Here is a 23,519-nt window from a genome sequence, read left to right as displayed (position 1 = left end):
CATTCTAGAGACAGCTCTCACTAAGATCTCGAATGACCTTTTACGGGCCAAGGCTAATGGCCTTTACTCTGTTCTCATCCTTCTTGATTTGTCTGCAGCCTTTGACACCGTTGATCACTGTCTTCTAGTTGATATACTCTCTGACTTTGGGTTCTTCAGACTCTGTTCTCGACTGGTTTAGATCTTATTTGTCAGACAGATCTTTTGCAGTGGTCACAGGTGGTCAAACTTCGTCCTCTGTTCCCTTATCTGTTGGAGTTCCCCAGGGCTCTGTTCTGGGTCCCCTACTGTTCTCTCTACACACTGTCCTTAGGTAAACTCATCAGCTCTTTTGGTTTTTCCTACCATCTGTACGCCAATGACACCCAGTTGTATCTTTCCACCCCTGACCTTTCTCCAAGGCTTGAACAGCAAGTTTCGTCTTGTCTCACAGCTGTCTCACAGTGGATGTGCTATCGGCGTTTGAAGCTCAACATGTCCAAGACGGAGCTCCTTGTCTTTCCTCCTAAGTCCACCCTTCAACACTCCTTTTCTGTCTCTGTGGACAACATTTCTATTCAACCAGTCCAGCAAGCCCACAGTCTTGGTTTTATCTTTGATTCTTCTCTGTCGCGTATCCCTCAGATCCAGACCACAGCCAAGGCTTGTAGATTCTTCTTATACAATATTGTCAAAATCCGACCATATCTCTCCACCTCTACTGCCAAGATTCTGGTCCATGTCCTAGTGGTCTCACGACTTGATTACTGTAACATCCTCCTGGCTGGGCTTCCTCTTTCTCACCTCCGTCCTTTAATTTCTGTCCAGAGTTCAGCTGCACGCATTATCACATCCGCCCACCGCTCTGACCATATCTCTCCTTTGTTAGCATCCCTTCACTGGCTCTCCCTCCCTTTCCATATTCAGTATAAGCTCCTGCTGTCGACGTTTAAAGCCCTGCATGGGCTGGCCCCTCCTTATTTATCAGACCTTCTTTCTCACCTCCCACTCAGGCCCTCCGTTTTGGTAGTCACGGTCAGCTGTCCCAGCCCAGGATTTCCCCTGCCCCATCTAGGATTCGCCCCTTTTCACTTGCTGCCCCTCACTCCTGGAACCTTCTTCCCCAGCGAGCAAGGGTCATCACTTCATTAACTAGCTTCAAAACGGAGTTGAAGACCATCCTGTTCAGAGAAGCATTCCCAGACATTGTGTGATTATCATTTGCTATTTGATGTTCTTTTTTGTTGCCTGTTTTATTGAACCATTTCCTATATTGCTATGTATTTTATATGTATTATCCTATTATTTCTTAGCTTGTACGCCATAGGCAGGTTTACTCTTATATATTTATTGTTTTTATGTACAGTGCTGTGCAAATCTACAGCACTATATAAATAATAATAATAATAATAATAATAATAATAACTTGAATACACATGCACTGCATTTTGTCTAAAAGATGAAGTGCTGCTCCTGGAGGATTTAGGGCAGGGGTAGGCAACCTTTTTGAGCCGGGGGCCGGGTTGCTGTCCCTCAGACAACTGGGGGGGGGGGGGGAGCCAAAAAATAAATAATTAAATAATTTTTTTAAAAAATTAATTAAATAAATAAACCAGGACAAATGTAGGACAAAATTTTCAAATGGAGGACACATTTTTTTTAAAAAAATGGAGGGCATGCAAAAAAAATTTGCTGATTTTTTAAAAAATGTTAATATAAATGCATGTTTTGGAGGCTTCTATAGACAATTTCCCCCCCTTGCCCGCTGCTTGCCCCCCTTGCCCGCCTCCTCCTGATAGGTCAAAAGCCCCATGCCCTCACGCGAGAGGCCAAAGGCTCTGGCGGCAATCGGCGGCAGGACCGGGCTGGGGCCGGTCCCAAGGCCTTGCCGGGCCACATCCGGCCCGCGGGCCGCAGGTTGCCTACCCCTGATTTAGGGCAGTGATGGTGAACCTTTTCGAGGCCGAGTACCCAAACTGCAACCCAAACCCCACTTATTTATTGCAAAGTGCCATATCCCTCTGGCTTTCTAGTAACAAACTCTGGCAAACTCTGTGCTGGGACAATGTAACATGTGCCCACAGAGAGGGCTCTGAGTGCCACATCTGGCACACATGCCATAGGTTCGCCACCACTGATTTAGGGGGAGGTTATTCACCTTTTCTAACATAAAGGGGAAGCAATTGGGTTCAGAAAAATAGCCAGGAGGCCACATATGGCTTTAGGATCTCACTTTGACCACTCTTGCTACAGTTGGTCTTAGTAAATGCTACTGTTTCTAAAAGAGAATACTCTTGTGTTTCTCTACAGTTGAATGATCTGTGTTGAAGTTCAGACAAAAATCAACAGAAGAAATTATGAAATCCTTCCCAGTGTTAAGTAGTGTTACTGAGATTTTGCTGTAGAGAACTACAAGAAGGAACAAGAAAGTGACTGGCCACAGACTAGCAGAGAAACAAGAGAATGGACCTGAGTAGGATCTTCAGCTGTATAACATATTTTAGTGGTATCATTATTAGTTTTAGATAGAAGAATATGGACACAGCAGCATTTTGACATTATAGTGTTATAGAACTGTAGCTTCATCCCGCGTCATTAGTGCCGCGACACGTTCGGACGCACAGCGTCCAATACGTAAAGATGGCGCTGGCCGTGTGGAACAGCTGGCACCATATTGTAGTGATAGAGTCCGTATTAGAGCCAGGGACGTCCTGCAGGCATCCCAAGTGCCGGTCTGTAACTGGCCCGTGTTCCAGTCCTTAGGACTGAAGTGTGGCTTTGGCATGGCTTCTGGCCTCTTAGGACGCATACATCATTTAAACAGCATAGCTCCAAAGTGACCCAAAGCAGCTTTATTTTGGCTTGTCTGTTTGGGCCCATTGTTTAGACCAGTGATGGCGAACCTGTGGCACACATGCCAGAGGTGGCACTCAGAGTCCTCTCTGTGGGGGCACATGCTGTTGCCCTAGCACAGAGTTTGCCAGAGTTTCTTACTAGAAAGCCAGAGGGACGTGGCACTTTGCAATAAATAAGTGGGGTCTGGGTTGCAGTTTGGGCACTCGGTCTGTAAAAGGTTCACCATCACTGGTTTAGACTGTGTAGATTCCACCTCAGAGAAACATTAACTCAGCAGAAGATCTCACAGTGTTATACAGGTTCAGTATCCAAAATGCTTGGGACCAGAAATATTTTGGATTAAAAAAAAAGGTTTTGGGATACTTGTATAAACAAAATGAGCTATCTTGGAGATGGGACCCAAGTCATGTTTCATTTATGTTTCATATACACCTTATGCACACAGCTTGAAGGTGTTGTTGTTGTTGTTGTTGTTATTATTATTATTATTATTATTTGTATCCTGCTCTTTTCCCACAGCTGGGACTCAGAGTGGCTCAACAATATTGAAAGAACAATATAATTAAAAACATTGAAAGGAGGTAAATTAAAAAGGAATTGAATTATTACAATTATTCCAATTAAGGTAATTGTATACACAATACTTTTTAAACAATTTAGTGCATCAAACCAAGTTTGTGTACACTGAACGATCAGAAAACAAAGATGTTATTATCTCAGTTACCCACATGGATATTTTTGGATTCTAGAGTGCCTTAGCCTTCTGTGTTTAAACATAGATTTATTAAACAAAAAAATTATTTGATTGCTCAGTCTGGGAACCAATGTGATGTAGAGGAGGCAGCATCTGATTTTGAGAAGGAAAACTTGTCTTCCGACTTCTGCTAAAATGTTACACGCCATTCCTGTACTGTATATGCTAAATTGGCCTTTAGCAAACCACCAGACCCCACGATCTTGCAAGCTAAACAAGAGTTAGCCCTGCTTAGGCTCTAGATTTTGTTCCACATTTTGTCCCGGGTTTTAGTGGACAATTATGGCAACCCTAGCCTTGCTTAGTACTTGAATGGGATATTGTCAACGAATATCAGGTACTGCAGGCTATGTTTCAGAGGAAGGAACTGGCAAAAACCACCTGTGACTATTCCTTGCCTAAGAAAACCCTGTTAAATTCATTAGATCACCATCTTTCAGCTGATGCACACATAATAACGGCTAGGATAAAAATGGGATTACTCCACGTGCACTTTTCTGAGACTTTGCTAGAAAAGACTCACAGGGTAAATAATTCTCTAAATCATTTAGACCTTTTTTATATAGTCCATCTAATGTTCTAGCTGGAAAAAAGGTGTATATTTATTTCTGTGGGAAGACCCATCCATGCTCCTTGTCCAAATCTCTTCCATGTCAACACCAACACCACTTCCTCAGCAGCATCCAAAAGGTGACACTTCCTACCATGAAAGCTTACAGAACTGCACTAGATTCAACCTCGACAGAACATATACACACATCAATTACAGCAAAAAACCCCAAACCTCCACACCCACCTGCTTGGCATTGACTACACTGCAGAATTAATGCAGGCTTCATGCTATGGAATTCTGGGATTTGTAGTTGTGTGAAATATTTAGCCTTCTCTGTCAGAGAGTGCTAGAGACACAACAAACTCAAAATCCCACAATTCGTATTACAGAGCCATGACAAGTTAAAGCAGTGTCAAACTGCATTAATTCTGCAGTGTGGCAACAACCAAGGTGAAATGAGATCTTTTCCATCACTTCTGACTATGGTCACATCTCTTTCCCTGAACTGTTTAGGTTTCTCCCACTCCTCACTGGGGGCATCACTGGGGGGGGGGGGGGGGAACCGCACCAAGTGATACCCTAAATCTCCAAACAGAAATGGTCTGTGGCATTCACCTGCGTCCCTTTAAAATGCTGAAGAGATGCTTTGAGTGGGGTGAAGCTCAGTGGAAAAATAAACAAGAGTCCCTAGGGTTGTTTTTTTTTTTTAAATACATTTAAAATTTAATTTAAAAAAAACAATTCCATGAAAACAGCACATCTTACCAAATTTCCACAAATATGTACAGTTGGCTCTTCGTATACACTATTTTTTTAATTCACGGATCCAAGCATCCACGGATTGAAAATATTCCAAAATACATAAATTCCACAAAACAAACCTTGATTTTGCCATTTTATGTAAGAGACACCATTGTCTTAAAATGTCATTGTCTTAAAATGGGACTTGAGAATCCACAGATTTTGGTATCCATGGAGGATCCTGGAACCAAACCCCAGGGGATACCAAGGGCCCACTGTACAAGTAAATACAGTTAGGCAGTACATATGGTATTTCCATTTCAAGATAGCATTTTAATGTTGCTAGTTGTTTATGTCACAACTACTGCCAGTACATTCAGCGATATATGGGAACTATGATCAGTGGTGTGGTTTCAGCATTGGCTTATGACTCTGGAGGCCAGGGTTTGAACCCGGCCATGTCAACTCCCTGGGTGACCTTGGGCAAGTCACTCTCTCTCAGCCTCAGAGGATGGCAGTGACCAACCCCTTTCTGAAGAAACTTGGCTAAGAAAACCCTGTGATAGTTTAGGGTTGCCATAAGTCGGCATCGACTTGAAAGCACACTACAAGAAGCACAAAAAAACATTAGTGAGGCTTCTGTATGGTGTGGTATGGAAGAAGGCCAATGGAGGGGGAAGGTGACACTACTGTGTGTTAACACATTGCGCCACTGACCCTCACAACATTTCTGTTGTTATTATTAATAATACATTATTATTATTAAGCTTTATTTATAGAGCGCTGTAAATTTACACAGCACTTTTCATACAATCAGTTAAAAATAGAATAAAATAAAATAAAATAAGCCTGCCTATGGCGCACAGTCTATAAAAATAATTTAACATAATAATACACATTAACATTAAATAATAAAATACAGCAGGTCACAAATAAAAAATGAAAGCTACAATAACAATTCAAGTGATGCCCGGGAATGCTTCCCTGAACAGTGCTGATAGGTTTATAGGGATCCCGTTGTGTTGTGGCCAAGGTGCCCAGGCGCCCTACTTTTCCAGGACACGTCCTACATTTCAACCGTCAGGTCCTCCAATTTGAGCATGGCTAAGGAGCAGCCAAGACATCTTCTGGTCACCCTGGTTGTTATGACTGTTGTTGTGTGTGTTGGGAGTTAATGACACCTGGACACATTCCCAGCCCCCCCCCCCCCCCACACACTCAGCCTTTAAATCCTGTGCAGTGCTTTAGACCCTGAAAAGCACAGGCTTCGAATCCCAGCTTGGCCAAGGGGAAAAAACCCACTCGTGTGTGTGTGTATCTGTGATACAGCTTGGGCGAGGAGTCACACTCTCTCAGCCTCAGAAGCTGGCCATGGCAAGAGCAAATAAAACCTGCCAAGAAAGAAGAGGACTCGGAGTCCAGAGGGACTGCCTTTCCCCACTCCTAGCCCCAGCATCCCCCATCCTCAGCTCTTCTTCTTACCTTGAGGGCCACTGGGGGAAGCCAGGGAGCCCCTTGCCTGCCTCTGGGCGACCCTCCAGCCGGGCCCCAGCCCAGGCCCCAAGGAGTCCAGTCCCTTCAGGGCGCCGCTGGCTTCCTCATTTCGCCCTCGCTCCCTCGCTCCCTCGCTCGCTCGCTGGGGCGGTTTCCTCGGCGCCTGGGTTTCAGCTGTTGAGCAGCAGCACTTCCTCGTGCCTCCCTCCCGCCCTCCCTCCTTTGCTCAAGACTGGAGCCGAGCCTCTCTCTCTCGCAGAAGGGGAAGGAAGAAGAAGGAGCCAGGCCCAGGAGGAGGAGGAGAAGCTGGGCCAAGCCCAGGGATGAGAGGGCAACCCCAAGTCTCTCTCCCTCTCTCTCTCTCTCTGGTGACCCTGGGCAAGAAGTCACACACTCTCAGCCTCAGGGGAAGGCCATGGCAAACCTCCTCTGAAGGAAACTTGCCAAGAAAAACCCACGATAGGGTCACCATAAGTCAGGAATGACTTGGAAGATGCACAACAAAACAGCAACAAAACAGAATGGGACATGGACTTTGGTATCCGTGGAGGGTCCTGGAACCAACCCCCAGTGGACACTAAGGTCCCACAGATTCCCCACTCAGCCATGAAATCCACTCAGTGCTTTGGGGCAAGTCACACTCTCTCAGCCGCAGGGGAAGGCCATGGCAGCCATCCTTCCTCTGAACAATCTTGGCAAGAAAACCCCAAGACATTCTCTCTGGCCACCTTGGCTGTCCATGGTTCCTCCAAAGCCTTGTGATGTAGCTGACCTTGGGCAAGAAGTCACACTCTCAGCCTCAGGGGAAGGCCATGGCAAACATCCTCTGAGGAAACTTGCCGAGAAAACCCCTTTGGGGTTACCATAAGTCAGGAACAACTTGGAAGACGCACAACAACAAAACAGAATGGGACTTGAGCATTTTGGTGTCCATGAAGGGTCCTGGAACCAAACCCCAGTGGATACCAAGGTCCCACAGATACCAGGGTTTGATTCTCCATTTGGCCATGAAACCCACTGAGCGACCCTGAGCAAGTGACACGCTCTCGGCCTCAGGAAGGCCATGGCAAACCTCCTCTGAACAAATCTTGCCAAGAAAATCCCAGGATAAATTCACCTCAGGGTCTTCATAAGTTGGAAATGACTTGAAGGCACACATTCTGAGCATGACTCAGAAGCATGGGTTTATATGCAGAGTGACCACATGTCCTCACCACAAAGGAGAGCATTCCAGAAAAATATGGAGGACATGACCAAATGAAAGCTACAATCACCCCTATAACAGGGTGACCCACTGTCCTCCTCTTCCAGGACCTGTCCTTCATGTCAGCCTTCTGTTCAGGAAGATTTCCCAAATGGCCTCTGTTGTGAGCATGACTAGGCATACATTTACATTTATATGTGTGTTTTTAGATTTTATATGTTGTAATGGTCTCCATTTTTCCCAAATGTCCTAAATTTTGCTGTGCCTTGTCCTCCTTTGCAGTTAGGATATCTGGTCACCCTGAATATGCTTCTTACATTGTGCTCAAAATTGAGGGCATTGTGAAATTCCTCCTGGACAGAAGTCTGAAATATAGGACATGTCTTGGAAAAGGAGGAGATCTGGTCACTGATGATGTCCTAGTTTGGTGGTTGTTGTGTGCCTTCAAATCACGTCTGACTTATGGCAATTCTAAAAGGGTTTTCTTGGCATGTTTTGTTCATAGGATGTTTGCTATGGCTGACAAATGGTGAAGAGTCTGTAAACCATCCCCTATGAGGAACACCTTAGGGAGCTGGGGATGTTTAGCCTGGAGAAGAGAAGGTTATGAGGTGGTATGATAGCCCTGTTTAAATATTTGAAGGGATGTCATATTGAGGAGGGAACCAGCTTGTTTTCTGCTGCTCCAGAGACTAGAATGTGGAGCAATGGATGCAAGCTGCAGGAAAAGAGATTCCACCTCAACATTAGGAGGAACTTCCTGACAGTAAGGTCTGTTTGACAGTGGAACACACTCCCTTGGAGTGTAGTGGAGTCTCCCACCTTGGAGGTCTTTAAACAGAAGCTTGATGGCCATCTGTCAGGGATGCTTTGTTTGAGATTTCCTGCATGGCAGGGAGTTGGACTGGATGGCCTTTGTGGTCTCTTACAACTCTATGATTCTATGACTTGCCCAAGGTCACCCAGTGAGTTTCATGGCCCAACTGAGAGTTGAACCCTGGTCTCCAGAGTCATAGGCCAACACTCAAACCACTCCGCCATGCTGGCTTGAGGTTTGAATTACACATTTGACATGCATAGGGAGGGGGAAGGATGCCAACACTGCCATCTTTAAAAAGTCAGCCAGTTCAGGGTAAGGGTGTAAGAGCCAGTGTGGTGTAGTGATTTGAGCATTGGACTATAACTCTGGAGAGAAGGCTTCAAATCCCTGCTAGGGCATGGAAACCTATTGACAAGTCAAACTCTCTTCTTCCTGTCTCAGCATTCGGAGAAATGCTGGCCTCAGAGGAAGACAAAAACAAACCCCTTCTGAACAAATCTTGCCAAGAAAGCCCTCATGATAGGTTTGCCTCAGGGTTGCCTAAGTCAGTCTCTTGACGCCTTCATTGGAAAGGTTGGGGGAAGGGTAGGATTCCTTTGCCAGGGTGCTCCCATTTGTGTGTGTATGCATACACACTTGTGAACTTGTTACAGCTGGAGGCAGGTGAGAAGTACAATCAAGAGAAACTGGCAGCTGCTCTTGCCTTCTGTTTTTCTGAAAGCTGAAACAGGAAGAATGGGATCCATAGCACTGCCTAGAGAGTGAGACCCACCAGGCACTTCTGTTTCCCCACTTTTGCAGCAATGGAGCATTTCGTTATTGAAAGAGAGTAGCCATCTCATCAGTTAGGCTTTCCAGAGTTGTGTGATGAGGATTGTGGGTTCTGTGAGAGATAACAAGTAAAACAAGGAAAGAGAAAATAGAGACAAGGCCACTAGCACATTTTTATCCCCCCCCCCCCCCCCGTCAAAACTTTGCTAAGCAAAGTCTTTTCTGGTCCATTGCCCAAAGAGAACAGGTGTGCAGGGGGAGGTAGGGAGGAACAGAGACAGAAGAGGCATTTGCTTGCCCCTTGTGGTTGCTCACCCTCTCAAGCCTGGTAAAACTTTCTTTGCCTTACCAACCGTGATTGGACAAATATTGGGCATTAAGTTTTGCCAGTCTGGAAAGGGTGAGCAACCACAAAGGGCAAGCAAATGCAACTGGTGACTTTTGTTCCAAGCAGGAAGAGGTGAATACAGTGGTGGAATGAGGTTCCCCTTCCCTACTTGCGTCATGGTCTCCTGTGAGGACACAGCCTTGCTCTCCCAACACTGGCACTAACACTGAACCATGGGTCACTGGTATAAGGAACAATCACTGCCTCCTCTCACTCTTTTTCTTTCTTTTTCTGGATTGCACAGCTATCTTCCTCCCATGCTGCAAAATTAACATGATGCTAATCCTCCCCAACAGGTGTGGTGATGCTACCCATCTCTGAGCACTGGAAAAATTCCTATCTTCTGCTGTGGTCATAAAAAGACTCTTTGGCCTGTTACAGACTGCCAAAATAAAACTGCTTCGGGTCTCTTTGGAGGTATGCTATTTAAATGATGCATGGGTCCTAAGAGTCCGGAGGTCGCACCAAAGCCACACTCCATTCCTAAGCACTGGAGTGCAGCTTTGGTGCAGCTTCCGGATTCATAGGATGCATGCATCATTTAAACAGCATACCTCCAAAGAGACCTGAAGCAACTTTATTTTGGCAGTCTGTAACAGGCCTTTGGTACCATTGAAAGGTTTAAAAGACTCAGTCCTGTTCTGGAGAGAATTTGGGAGAGGTCACTGCTGGAGAAGGAAGGGATATCCATCATTCATTGTAGGCAGTTTTCCTCTGAAAACTGTCCAACCTCTGTTGCAACTATACTTTTCAAATATTGTACTTTCATTGGCACCAATGGAGGCTTTTTGAATGCCTGTGTGTATGTGTGTGTGAGAGAGAGAATAATAATGTAGTCAGCCACACTGAGGACATTGGTTGCTGCATAAAGTTTTGTTTATGGCCTCTCCTTCTGCTGGTTTCCAGTGCTTTTCCAGGACCAATCTGGCCAAAAAGGATCCCCCAGCCCAGTTCAGATAAGACCATGTACCCAATGAATTCTGCCAAAGTGACTAAAGAGGGGAAGCAAGAGAGAGATGATTTTTTTTTTAAATGTTCTACGTACAACAGTGCTAACTCTAGGAGTACTTTGAACCTGTTGATTGGTAATATTACCTTTTCCTGGAATATTTTTTCCTCTAGTACATGGAGGTTTTCTCACAGTTCCACCACATATGCAAATAATTGACTGATAAATATCTGTTTTTATTTTTTATCTGTTTCTGTCTTTTTCACTATGTTTTAATTGTGTATATTAGTAGTTTGTTTTAATCTTGTAGTGTTTTTTTTTCTGAGCAATAATTTAATTGTCTTTAAACTTGTGTATGAATATTTTTTAAAAACTATACCATGTCTTTAAAATGTCTGTGAGCTGGCTTGGATTCTGTTTAGGGAAAAAAGTGGGATATAAATAAAATAAAAATAAAAACATCCTTATGCATCTGAGGAAGTAGACTTTAGTCTAGGAAAGCTCATGCTGCCAACTTCTTTCTTTCAGTTAGTCTGAAAGGTGCTACAAGATTTCTCTACATACGAAAAACAACCTCGTCAACATTCTGGATAACTATGATGGGAAATCTGGGATATTTTCATTGGCATTAAATAATATCTGTCAATTAGTTTATATGTAGTTTCCCTAGATTGTGAGATATTGATTTGAAGGGTGTCATCTTCCATAAAACACAGTTGGCCTTCTGTATCCATAGATTCTGCATTCACAGATTCAACAAACCACAACTTGACAATATTCCTATATCAAATCCAAAAAGAAAGTATTAAGTTTTTTCACCATTTTAATAAATAAATAAATAATAAAACTTTTATTTTTATCCCATTTTTCTGTGATGAGACTATCAAAGTAGCTCAAAACACATTAAAAATCCACATTCAACATTATGTCCCAAATCCCCCCCCCCCTTAAAACAGGATTAAACATGATACAATTAAAATTGGAAATTAAAATACCATATAAAGGATGTCATTTTGCTACACCATTGTATATAATGGTACTCAAGCATCCATGGATTTCAGTATTCACAGGGGTACTGAAATACTGAAGGGCCTACTGTATTCTAATTAACATCACTAATATCATGCATCAAATCCTGTGCCCACTAACTTTTTAACCCTTGTGGTCTGGAGTATCTGTTAGAGAGTAGTTAATTGTCAATAATAGATACTAACCCTTTAGCCAGATGTATTAAGATGCTAGTGTTGTTATGTGAATGGCAGTGAATGGTAGGTTAGCCTTTTTATTTCTGTATGCTTGAGAAAATGTAAGATTAATGAATTAATGTAATTGATTAATTCTGTACCAAGACCTCACTTTTTTTTGAAGTTTTCCTCTTATTTGTTGTCTAGATATGCCTATATTTTGTGGGAGGGAAATCTAATCTATGCTTGCCAGAAGCTTCCCATTTACAATATCTTCATGACAGAATAAAGAATGTATGATAACAGGTATAAAAGGAGAAATGTGGAATTTGTTTATTCCATGCTGTTATAAAAGGTTGCAGAAAGGGAATGCCTGTGGTGTTAATGGTGTTTCTTATTTTCTTTTCTTTTTTTTAGAAAAAATGTTTTAAAGTCTGGATCAGCTACTAATTCCACCTGGACCCAGTGTTTATCTTTATCCTTGTTAATTAGCAGGAGGAGCTGTCTAAATTGAAATGAATAATATTAATATATAGATCTATCTGGAATCTCTGTGTTGGCTACTGTGAATTCCCACAATATGAGGGCATTCCCAGCCATTCCTTCCACCAAAGGTGTATGTGGAGGAAAATGAAAAGTAGATTGTGCAAGATCTGCCTGGCTGTCATTTCCAAGTTTCTCAATATGGAGAATTCTCACCTAGCAGGTTAAGTCAGTTCCATTCTTTGATGTTGTGTAACAGTAATTTGGAAAGTTAAGAGGAGGACAAATCTGTAGGAAATAAACTGTTTGGGATAGGGAGACTGGGAAACCAAATGCATGTCTGTTATGTCTACAAAAAATTGTCTCCACAACTTAAGATGTTACTCAGGCATATAACAACATAATGTTAATGAACCACTCATCTGTAGAATGTATGTCCTGTATGGTACTTCTAACATTTTCATCAAGTACATTTGCCTTTTCTCAGTTATGCACAGCTTTGCAGCTCATAAACAGATGTTTCCCCTCACTGTACCTACCCAATTGAGAATTCACTCAGCAAGAGCAATTTAGGTGATATGCTTTAGTGGGCACACAGTATTGCATTTACTGACATTTGGATTCCATCCACTATCACACAGGCTACTGTCTAAATGTTGTGGTGTTTCAAGTGCCACAAATTAGTTACAGTTAAGGAGACACAGCCTTTTTGAACAGGAGGCTTTTTTGCTGAATCCCACAGATCCAAAAGTTTGAAAGAAACAAATGCATTGGTTCTCAGTCTTTCCAAAGCCTTCTTCAGAAAAGAAACTTCATGGCATGTTGTCAGAAGGATACCTGTAAATTCCAAGGGGTTCTAGGAGGTGCCTGGCCTTTGCTCTTTGTCTGGTGGCTTTTCACTGTTGGTTTGGGATGGTAAGGCTCTGACTGATTCCAGCTGCAAAAGCTCCTCATTCTATTGGAGATGTCAGAGATAATCAGTATTTGGTCTTGTGAGGGCAAAGGTTACTTTTGGGGTCTTTTTTAAAAAAAAATTATTTGGATATAACTTTTGTATTTCTCTTACTAGGCCGTTATCAGAATTACTGGTCAATAGTTTAATACTGGCCTGCATTACTGTCACTAGCTTATCCATGTTTTGATAATAGCATGGCTGTTTAAATCATGTCATGTCTCTAATGATTAATGGTTTATTTTGTTATGTTATTTTTGCATATAAACTGTTCTGATATAAGACCTGTTTTGAGACATGGAAAGAAATTGACATAAATGTCTAATTAACAAATTGTAAGCCACTTTGATAGTCTTGGCTGAAGAGCGGGAAATAAATAAATAAATAAATAAATAGTATGCAAATAAATTGATGCTGGCTCTGAGTTTGCATGGAGGGTTGGCTCAGACAATTTGCCATGCTTTGTAATGTAAGGAGACAGCCATGGTACACTAAATATATTTAAAGAAACTGAAATTGCATATACCTGTACATATATTTGTCTCTTTGTCTATTTCCTCAAAGTGGGAATCTTTGCTCTGCAGGATGGAAAATATTTAAAACAATATTCTGTATTTTACTTTTGTCTTTTGAATGTATAATAAGCTCTGGATCTCAGATTTCAGATGGCCACAATACAACTTATAAGAAGCAATGCAAAACAGTTGTTTGTTTTTTTTTACAAAGAAGAAAATGAAGAAGAAGAAGACTATTTCAATATTCCTAGGTCTGGTAGCTGGAAGCAAAAAGAGTTCTGTCCAGCTCTGACCAAAGAGTAAATAAGAATATGATTTAATGAAGACTAAATCCTTTAAAAATAAACATATGAATGCTAAGCTTACTCTGTCCTTATATGTTTCTGTTACTCTTCCCACATGGACAACAACTTTCTGAAAAAGAGAAGCTCCTCTATGCGCAAATGCCCTCCTTCAGAACGTTGTTCATCTATGGAAATGCAAATTGAGAGGGTAGCAATAACATGCTCAGTCTTTATTCAGTGTTTATTCAAAGGGATAGCCATGTTAGTCTATTTCAGCATAAAATGGGGAAAGGGGAGGATGAAGGAATCAAGCAGATCTTTGAGACTTAACTGATTTATTTTAACATTAGCTTTTGTGGATATCAGTCCATGAAAGTTCATGTTAAAATCAGTCTCAAGGGTTTTGCTTGATTCTTTCACCACTCACCATTTCTCATTATTCAGTAATGCATCAATAGTGATTAAATGAAATGGCTGATTGAAAACTCAGATAAATATTGGTCATGATAAATGACATCCAAGAATGGGCACAGGTCTGTCAGGACAGAGTTCAGTGGTCTTTGATGCTTCTACATAACCTTGAGTCGACTTGAACATATTACTTATTTTCAAATGCTTATCCATAGGGAAGCACTTAATAAGAATGGTTCATCAGTGATTTGCAACTATTTCCAGATATTTCACTTTTCCACACAGCCTTCACAGAATTTAAGATTCCAGCAGCTGCCAGCTACTCACTTTGAAAGCGTAATTTTCCTGCAAGGCAGCATGGGCAAATACAACTTGTGGCCCTCTAGATTTTATTGGACTGCAATTGCCATTAGTCCTTGTCACAAGTTGCCTTCAAGGCTGTAAAGATTATGGGCCTGTGGAAGTATTTCCATAGAAGACTTAGCTCATTATTTGGGCATTATTTATGGTATGGGTCTTCCAGAACATTTTTTTAAAAATAAAAAATCCTATACTGTAACAGATAACAATAATGATATACCGGCAGACCTACCTTTAGATAATGAATGCATTTTCTGTCATGTTGCATTATTTGCAACAGCAGTTAAGTAAATCCAAGCAAGAAACTAAGTAGTTGATAGAATAATTTGTTTTAGTTATATTTTTGCACTGAAAAGCTCAATTACACATGTTTTATATCAGTATCACCTCTTTTCTATTGCTTGCAATTGCCTATGGGTATAAGCAGTTAAAATAAAACAAGAATTTTATTGCATTGTGAATTGTAGAGAGGGAAAATCTTTTGCATCTTTAATGTAAAAATAGCCTTTCTTGTGGTAAAGCAGAACAAACAATCTCCCTAAAAATGCTCATAACATAGATAGTATGGAGGAAACCCTTAATTAATGCATTATTTATAAAAGGTTTTAGTGCTCATAACTGTAGCTCTTTTCATTTCAAAATGAAGAAAAAGGAGTCATGATTCTCTGTGTAAACAAGTTTTGATTTTTCAGTATTATATGCTTTTGATCCTCACTGCAGAATATGGTTCCCCACTTTACCCCACTCCAGTTCAGGATAGGGAACCAATATTAGTAATATTATTAAGTGGAAGGGTCAATTGGTGAACTGGAGGGTGAGCAAGATTGGAGAACATGAGAGCTTGACAGGAGAGTATTCATGACCCACTAGAACAGTGATGGCGAACCTATGGCCCACGTGCCAGAGGTGGCACTCAGAGCCCTCTTTGTGGGCACACGTGCCGTCGCCCCAGCACAGAGTTTGCCAGAGTTTGTTACTAGAAAGCCAGAGGGACATGGCACTTTGCAATAAATAAGTGGGTTTTGGGTTGCAGTTTGGGCACTGGGTCTCTAAAAGGTTCACCATCATTGCACTAGAACCTTTATAGATAAGGAACTGAAAGCACACTGCCAAGCAGCAAACAAAGAGGAGACAAGCTCCATATGTTCTAAAATGGTCAACTGTTGATTCAGTGTTTAAAAATCCCAACACATTTTGGCCACACTTGGCCTTCCTCAGGGGCTGATTTCTTATAGCTGATTTCTGGTTTTGGGTTATAGAAAGAGTTTATAATAATAAAGAATATATTTTAAAGGAAAAAGAGAATGGATTCTAAGACCAAAATCCTTGGTGCCTGCAGGTTTAAATGAAGATTTGGACCTACAATCCTTAATTTGAATGTAAAACAGAAATTATACATCAGAACACATGTATGAGTGTAATATATTGACATGAATAGATTGAGCAACTGTCTGTCTTATCTCCCTATGCCCTGTCCCAAGACATATCATTGATTATGCTTTTCCAGGGTCATCTGGAATATGTATATATACAGAAATGCTACAGTGTCTGTTCCCTTTATCTCTATGGTCCTGTATTTTGGAGAGTGTTTAAAACTTCAGTGATTTCTTTTCAAGGGTATGTATAACTTTGATAAAAACTATGTGGCTATTTTTGTATCATAGTTTGATGAGTGTTGTCCTATCTTTTTAAATATTATATTTTAAATGTATTTATGGCCCAGTACATACCTGTGAAAAAGGCCAGATTGGATGCGGCCTGTTTCCCTCCGAAGGGATGCTGCAACGGCCCAACTGCGCAGTGTCCCTCTGGACCAAAAAGAACCCAGAAAAACCAGGTTCTTTTTGGCGCGTGGGGATGACGTCATCAGTGCACCATGAATGCACTGTGATGCATCCAAGACACAAGCACAGCACCTGACAATGTGGAGGTGCCACCGCGCTTGTGTCATGTACGTGTTCCATGTGTGGATGGCGCCATGTAAATATGGCACCATCCATACGTGTTAGGGTTCCGGAGCATGTGGATGCTGCGTGCTCTGGAACCCTAATATCGGCAGCAGCATGGTGCTTTTGGCCTGTCTGTTTCGGGCCCATATTTGTTTTCAGTCCTGAGGAAGACCTAGTGTGGCTGAAACGCGTTGGGCTTTTAAAACACTGAATAAACAGCTGACCATCTTAGAGCACGTGGAGCCTATCTCCTCTTTGTGTGCCACTAGAATCTCTGAAAGATGATGATGATGATGAACATGTCCCACCTTATATCAAAAGATCCCAGGTGCCTTAAAATAGCATTACAACAAGTTAAACTGTTTAAAACAGTAAAATAACTTTGGGTGCATCTATGCTGTACAAATAACACAGTTTGATATCACTTTAACTGCCATGCCTCTACTCTACAGAATTTTGGGATTTGTAGTTTTGTGAAGCACAAGTACTTTGGCAGAGAAGGCTAAAGATCTTGTCAAATTACCAGCTCCAGGATTCCATAGGATGCCACTGCAGCATTTAAACGTGGTGTCAAACTGCATTATTTCTGTAGTGTAGATGCACAATACAATGAGCAAAAAACATATTGAACACCATAGTGAGTTTAAAACAGATTTCAAAGATTGAAATCTTTTATAAACTATGTACAACAGAATTTGGGATGAATTTATGAGACCCACAGGCCATGATGAACAGGCAGCTTTTAACTTGGCACCTGAATGGGATGAGTATTAGAGCCAATCAAGTCTCCAGGGGGAGGATGCTCAACATTTGGGGTGCCACAGCTGAGAAGCCCCTGTCCCATGTCCCAGTAGAGTGTATTGACCTATCTGGTAGGACACAGAGGAGGCCTCCCCTCCCAGTTGACCTTAATCCCCAGACAGGCACATAAGAGAGATACTAAATGCAAGCATATTTTCAGCTTTCTTGATTATATCTACAGTTTTATATGCCATTCATATTTCAATTACAGATTGTTTTTTTAATTAAGTTCTCAGGATGATTGCTACAAAGTTCCCTAGATGATCATGTTCTTGAAACTTGTTCTAAAGTGTTTTCTGATCTAGAATTGCAGCTATTGAAGATAGTCAAGGGAAGCAGACAACTGTAGAGCTCATTTCATTTAATTCTAAACTCTTTTCCTGATGTTTGAGGCTCACCTGAAGAAGATACTTGTGCAATCTGTACATCTCTGAATGGTTTCAGCCCTCCCTAACTTTTAGAATCCTCCCTGGTTCTATCAGATCTTCAGGGGAGACCTATTCCTGGTGGTTCTCATAAAGTTTAGTAATAACAGAATTTATATTGCTAAAAAGCATAGCATTACACAAACTAACTTAAAAACAAGCAGACCATGTGAACCATTTTATGATGGGGAAAGACAAAGGTGAGGAGAAGAATGAAATAAGGCAAATGGGTAAGGAAGAGTAAGCCTGGACGGTATTAATATGCCTCAGATACTATTCCCTAAGGCAGCCTATTTAAATCCCATGGAAAACTCCTTTGAGCAACAATTTTATTTGGTTTGACAAGCATCATATAATGCCCTAAAGCTGCTTGGCCTCACTCCCTTTCATGCAACTGACAATATTATTCAAAACTGATGGGCGATCAATTAAAATATGTTGTTTGGAAAGGTTGTGCGGAAATACATACAAAATATATATTTTAAAAATAAGTTCTACATCAGATACAAGATTCTGAATGAAATTCCATACATACAGAAGTGTTTGTCCATGTAGAGGTATCTTTTTTTCTTGTTTGTCAAATAAAAGTTAGGTAACACACATGCGAGAGAAAACATCAAGTTAATATAAAAAGTCACCTTGATTGCAATCAGACATTGTGGTGCTTAAAGGGTTGATGAGAAAGGAAACTACAAGCGTCCAAGTGTCCAGCTAACTTAACCACATGTGAAAAATGGCCCTGCTGTGAGCTTGCATCCTCGTTGCTCTGAGCATAAAAGCGCCTGTGTGGTTTCAGGCATTGATGCTACTATGATGCAGGGGGAGGGGAATTAATAACATTATGGTAAAAACAGCATGCACATTCCAAATAAAACCAAAATGTATGGATTTTTGGCAATTGTTTCTTATTGCTTCATTTTCACAAATCTCAGCCAATACATGACATTTGATGCTTTTCTCAGGTTTGGTACACTGCATCCAAAGTTACAGGTAAGTAATTACAACTACAGATACTTTGAAGGAATAGAACTCATGCCCATTTTAGAGAAATCTTAGAGTGAGGCCACACTTCATTTATTTATTTGCAAAATAAAACACTCCCTGTTAATTGAGGGCAAATTGTTTTTTGAGCATGCTCAAAACTCTCATTTCCACAAGTGCCCCCCCACATGCCGCAAGGAGGGAGGGGAAACCAAGGAGGTAGTCTCTTTACCCCCAAAGCCCCAAAAGCTGTGTCCGAGGAAGGCAGACAACTCCTTAAAACCACAAAGACACACACATACACACAAGAGTCATATGGGCCCTATTTGCTCTGAGGCTGAGAGAGTGTGACTTTTTCAAGGCCACCCAGTGGGTTTCATGACCAAGTGGGGCCTCTGTCTGTCATCCATCCATCCCTATCTGTCTGTCTGTCATCCATCTCTCTCTCTGTGTATGTGTGTCATCTATCTATCTATCTATCTATCTATCTATCTATCTATCTATCTATCTATCTCTATCATGTATCTATCTCTGTAATATCTATCTATCTATCTATCTATCTATCTATCTATCTATCTATCTATCTATCTATCTATCTATCTATCCACTTACCTATTTATCTCTGTCATCTATCTATCTATCTATCTATCTATCTATCCATCCACCCACCCACCTACCGTACCTATCTATCTCTGACATCTATATCTATCCACTTACCTATATCTGTCATCTATCTCTCTCTGTCATCTATCTATCTATCCACCTACCTATCTATCTCTATCATCTATCTATCTCTGTCATCTATCTGTCCATTACATACCTATCTATCTCTGTCATCTATCTGTCTGTCTGTCTGTCTGTCTGTCTGTCTATCTAGTCATCTATCTATCCACGTACCTATCTATCTATATCATCTATCTCTGTCATCTGTCTATCTGTCTATCCACTTACCGCTCTCGTCCGTCCGTCCGTCCATCCACTTACCTATCTCTCTCATCTATCTATCTATCATCTACCTACCTACCTACCTACCTACCTACCTACCTACCTATCTCCTCCATTTCTGTTGGCCACAAGATTATTGTGAGGACAAATGGAGGGTTTGCAACCAGGGACACTGTTATTTGTTCTGTGAATCATGAAACATCATACAACAAATAATCATAAAACAAATATATATTTCTAAAAGCTGAAAATAAACAGCTTTGCAGGGACCCCTTCCTTCTAGTTTTCCAGGAAATCTGTGATTCTGCATTACTAAAAGTTCAATAGTCGTCATACTCAACAAACTGAAAGCCTATATTGCCTATTAGGGAATAAGAAGAGAAAGAATGGTTTTAGAAAATACCCAGAAGGAGTATGAGGCATTCTAGTGCTGAAGCTAAGTAGCTGTACCTTTGCAAACTGTCAAGATAAGAAAGCACTAGGAAAATAACCATATAAAATTGCTCCATGGAGGTCAAACAAATATTAAGAAACATTAGGAAAGCAGGAATAAAGAAAGAAAGCAAATATTAAGAAAGCAGGAATGAAGATGAAAGCTGATGATATTTAGCCAAAGGATTCATGTAACATCTTTCCATCTTTGGGAGGGGGAAAAGGTAGTGAGATGACATAACTTGTTCAGCCATCTATTTATATGTATAGCGAGAAATTTAGAAGAGAAAGTGAGAAAATGGATTAAACCTCTTTTCCATCATTCGCATGAGATCCTATCTTATCTTGGAAGCCAAGCAGTGTCAGCCCTGGTTAATGCTTGGATGAGAAGCCACTAAAAACAAAACACCAGTGGCAGAGGAAGGAAGTGGCAAAACCACCTCTGAGTATTCCTTGCCTATCAAAACTGTATGAAATTCATAGGGTCGCCGTAAGTCAACAGTTGATTTGAAAATGTGTGCACACACACACTGCATTCTTGCCTTTCTGAGCTGTTTCATTGATCCTTATCTAGCTTACAGTAACCAAAGTGACCAGAGACTTCCCTTTTCCTGTGTTGATTTCTCTCTGTCTCACCATTACCAAGCTATAAACAGCATCATGTTTGACATTTGTTTGGGCTTCTGTACACATGCATCAGAATTGGTGAACTGCACGGTACCACCGGCAGGGAGAGGGAGCATTAGGTTTGTATATGTATTCCTCCTAAAAAAAAAACACCAAATCTTTTTGAAAATAGGGGGCTGGGGAGGGCTGAATACAAAAACAGCCCTCTATGGACTGAGCATATCCTCCAGCTATGAAATATTAAGTATCAGTTGCAAAAGGAAAAGACAAAACTGAGACAGGGGCCCCATTCACACTGGCATTTTTGTGATGATTAGACATTTCGCTCATTCTTGTTTTTTTAACACCGTCAATCAAATGAAGCACATCTACGTTGCACTGTTTGGCCAACACCAGAGACTGGACAAAGGTTTAATTCCAGTATATACTCTAAAAACAAATATCCCAAGGGTCTTTTATGGCTCAATATTTTCAGTTCTTACCAGATTCCTTGTTCATTCCTCCTCCTTGTTACTTTGAAGTGGGGACACCAGAAATTCCCCTGTCACAATAATAATAATAATAATAATAATAATAATAATAATAATAATTGTTGCTTGCAGGGGAGGCCACCTCAGAATGCCATCTCTGCATCCTCTTTCTTTGTTTTCCCTCTGATTGCCACCCCAGAATGCCATCTCTCCTTACATACACATATGTAGCAAAAGCATTCGCACATTGTATCAATTTGCCAAATTTAAAAGGGAACACAAACATTTGCATATTCTGTCTCACACACACACACACACACACACACACACACACAAAATAATTTTTTTAAAAATGCCAATTGCAAATCAAATGGTGCGAGAGGGGAGGCCTGTTCCGCTCACTGCCTACCCTCTGGCCTAAATCCCTCCCCTGAACAGAACCGATCATGACCAGGGCCAAGTTCACAATTGCTGGCAGCAGGGAAGAAATGGGTTTTCCTAAAAGACACGGGAAACAATCCACTTTCAGAAAAACCGCTCTAAGGGGGATTTGCCCTGGATCGGGTGTGCAAGACCCTAATTCTGATGTGTTTAAACCGGTGCCAGGAACTTCCCACTTTTAATCCGGGTTACAGTTCAGTACAAAAGGTAGTCTGAATGGCCCCTTGATTAATGTTTACAATAAAGGTAATATCACATTTGATGATGAAGACATCTGTTTTCTAATTTTTGAACCACAGATTGAATCGCAAACAATACTGCTGGTGAACAAATTGAAATTTAAAAAATAAGCTTTTAACTTAGTATATAAAATACAAATCTAAACTGAGCAATTAGATTCTAATTTATTCTGAAAAAAATAAGTGATGGCTCACGACTTGTCACTCAAGGATAAGAGTTGTCTTAAATCGGAAATGATTTGAAGGAACACAACAACAACAAATACCTCTACCAGATCTCAACTTCCACAGCCAATAGGTGAGCAAAGACACAGAGGAAATCTGAATGATGATTGATCAAGTTGCCTATAATGGCATACACAGCTTTCCCTACATCTCCTGGCTTAGCCCCGCAGCCCAATTTCCCTTGGCAATCCTCCTCTTTCCTTCCGACCCTCCCCTCCCTCTGAGGTGCCCTGAATTGGCCCTTCCCCCCAGCTCCTTCATCCTCCTCCTCCTGCTCCATTATAGAATGCCCTCCATGGCTCCCTTCTTCCCAAGGCTCCTTCCTCCTCCTCCTCCTCCTCCTCCTCCTCCTCCTCCTCCTCCATCACTTTCTCCACTCCCCCCCACCCTCCCTCTTACAGCCCTTTGCAGCCCTCGTCACCCTGATTTCCCCTTAGCCTCCTGTCACCCTTGCCTCCAGATTCCCCTTTTTCCTTCGGCTCTTTCCTCCTCCTCTTCCTCCCCCTCCCCTCCGATGAGAGGAGGGAATGCTCTGACCTCTGCCCGCCCTCTGACCTTAATCCCTCCCTGAATTTGCCCCGATCATGATCAAGGGCAAGTTCATATTTCGCGGAACCTGGGTCTTTTCAGAAAAGACAGATTTTAGCCCGAATCTCGATAGCCCGCGCTAAGGGGCATTTCCTTGTGCAAGCCTCGACATGGATTGTGACAGAATCGGGCCCAATATGAACTTCACGTGGAAGAATCAATTTCAAAACTGGGTTAAAAGGTAATGTGAATGGGCCCTCCATTGCTCCTTACCCTTGCCATTGCCTTTTACAGATACTGAAAAAAGAAAGCTAAGCATGATGAGAGGTTGTGAGTGGATGATGAGGAAAGTCCTGGCACCAAGTGCTTTTTTGTACCAGTACAGAAGAGATAATCAATTAAGTGTATGCCTTAAACCTTTCTTAGTAACTTCTGTGCCTCAGGAGCTCCATATATTTTCATAATTCTTTTTTTATTAGTATGGAGCTTAAAACTTTTTTGGCTAAATTTAGGGGTGGGGGGGGAGGGTGAGTACGTAGAGAAGCTGTATACAGGTTGAGTCTCCCATATCCAAAATTCTTGGAATAGAAGTGTTTGGGATATTGGAGGATTATTATTATTATTATTATGAATTTTAGAATATTTTCATTTACACAGAGATATCTTGGAGATGAGACTCAAGTCTAAACATACAGTTCATTTATGTCCCACATATACTTTATACACATAGCCTGGAGATAATGTTAGACAATATTTTT

At 41.4% G+C, this 23,519-nt stretch overlaps 1 protein-coding gene across 3 annotated transcripts in view; it reads right to left on the bottom strand.

Moving 5' to 3' along the window:
- Nucleotides 1-6,477, bottom strand: part of LOC149323701 (tyrosine-protein kinase SYK-like) — a 52,751-nt gene extending 46,274 nt beyond the window's left edge. For all 3 annotated transcript variants that reach the window (XM_089491217.1, XM_089491224.1, XM_089491231.1), the window contains exon 1: nucleotides 6,366-6,477. The gene's annotated coding sequence lies outside the window, so the exon portion shown is untranslated. The remainder of the gene's footprint in view (nucleotides 1-6,365) is intronic.
- Between the last annotated feature and the right edge of the window lie 17,042 nt (nucleotides 6,478-23,519).

This window comes from Sceloporus occidentalis, unplaced genomic scaffold (assembly GCF_023333645.1).
Source record: "Sceloporus occidentalis isolate IW3139 unplaced genomic scaffold, rSceOcc1.0.p SCAF_1, whole genome shotgun sequence".
Taxonomy (NCBI): domain Eukaryota; kingdom Metazoa; phylum Chordata; class Lepidosauria; order Squamata; family Phrynosomatidae; genus Sceloporus; species Sceloporus occidentalis.
This window is presented reverse-complemented; position numbering and strand designations above follow the sequence as displayed.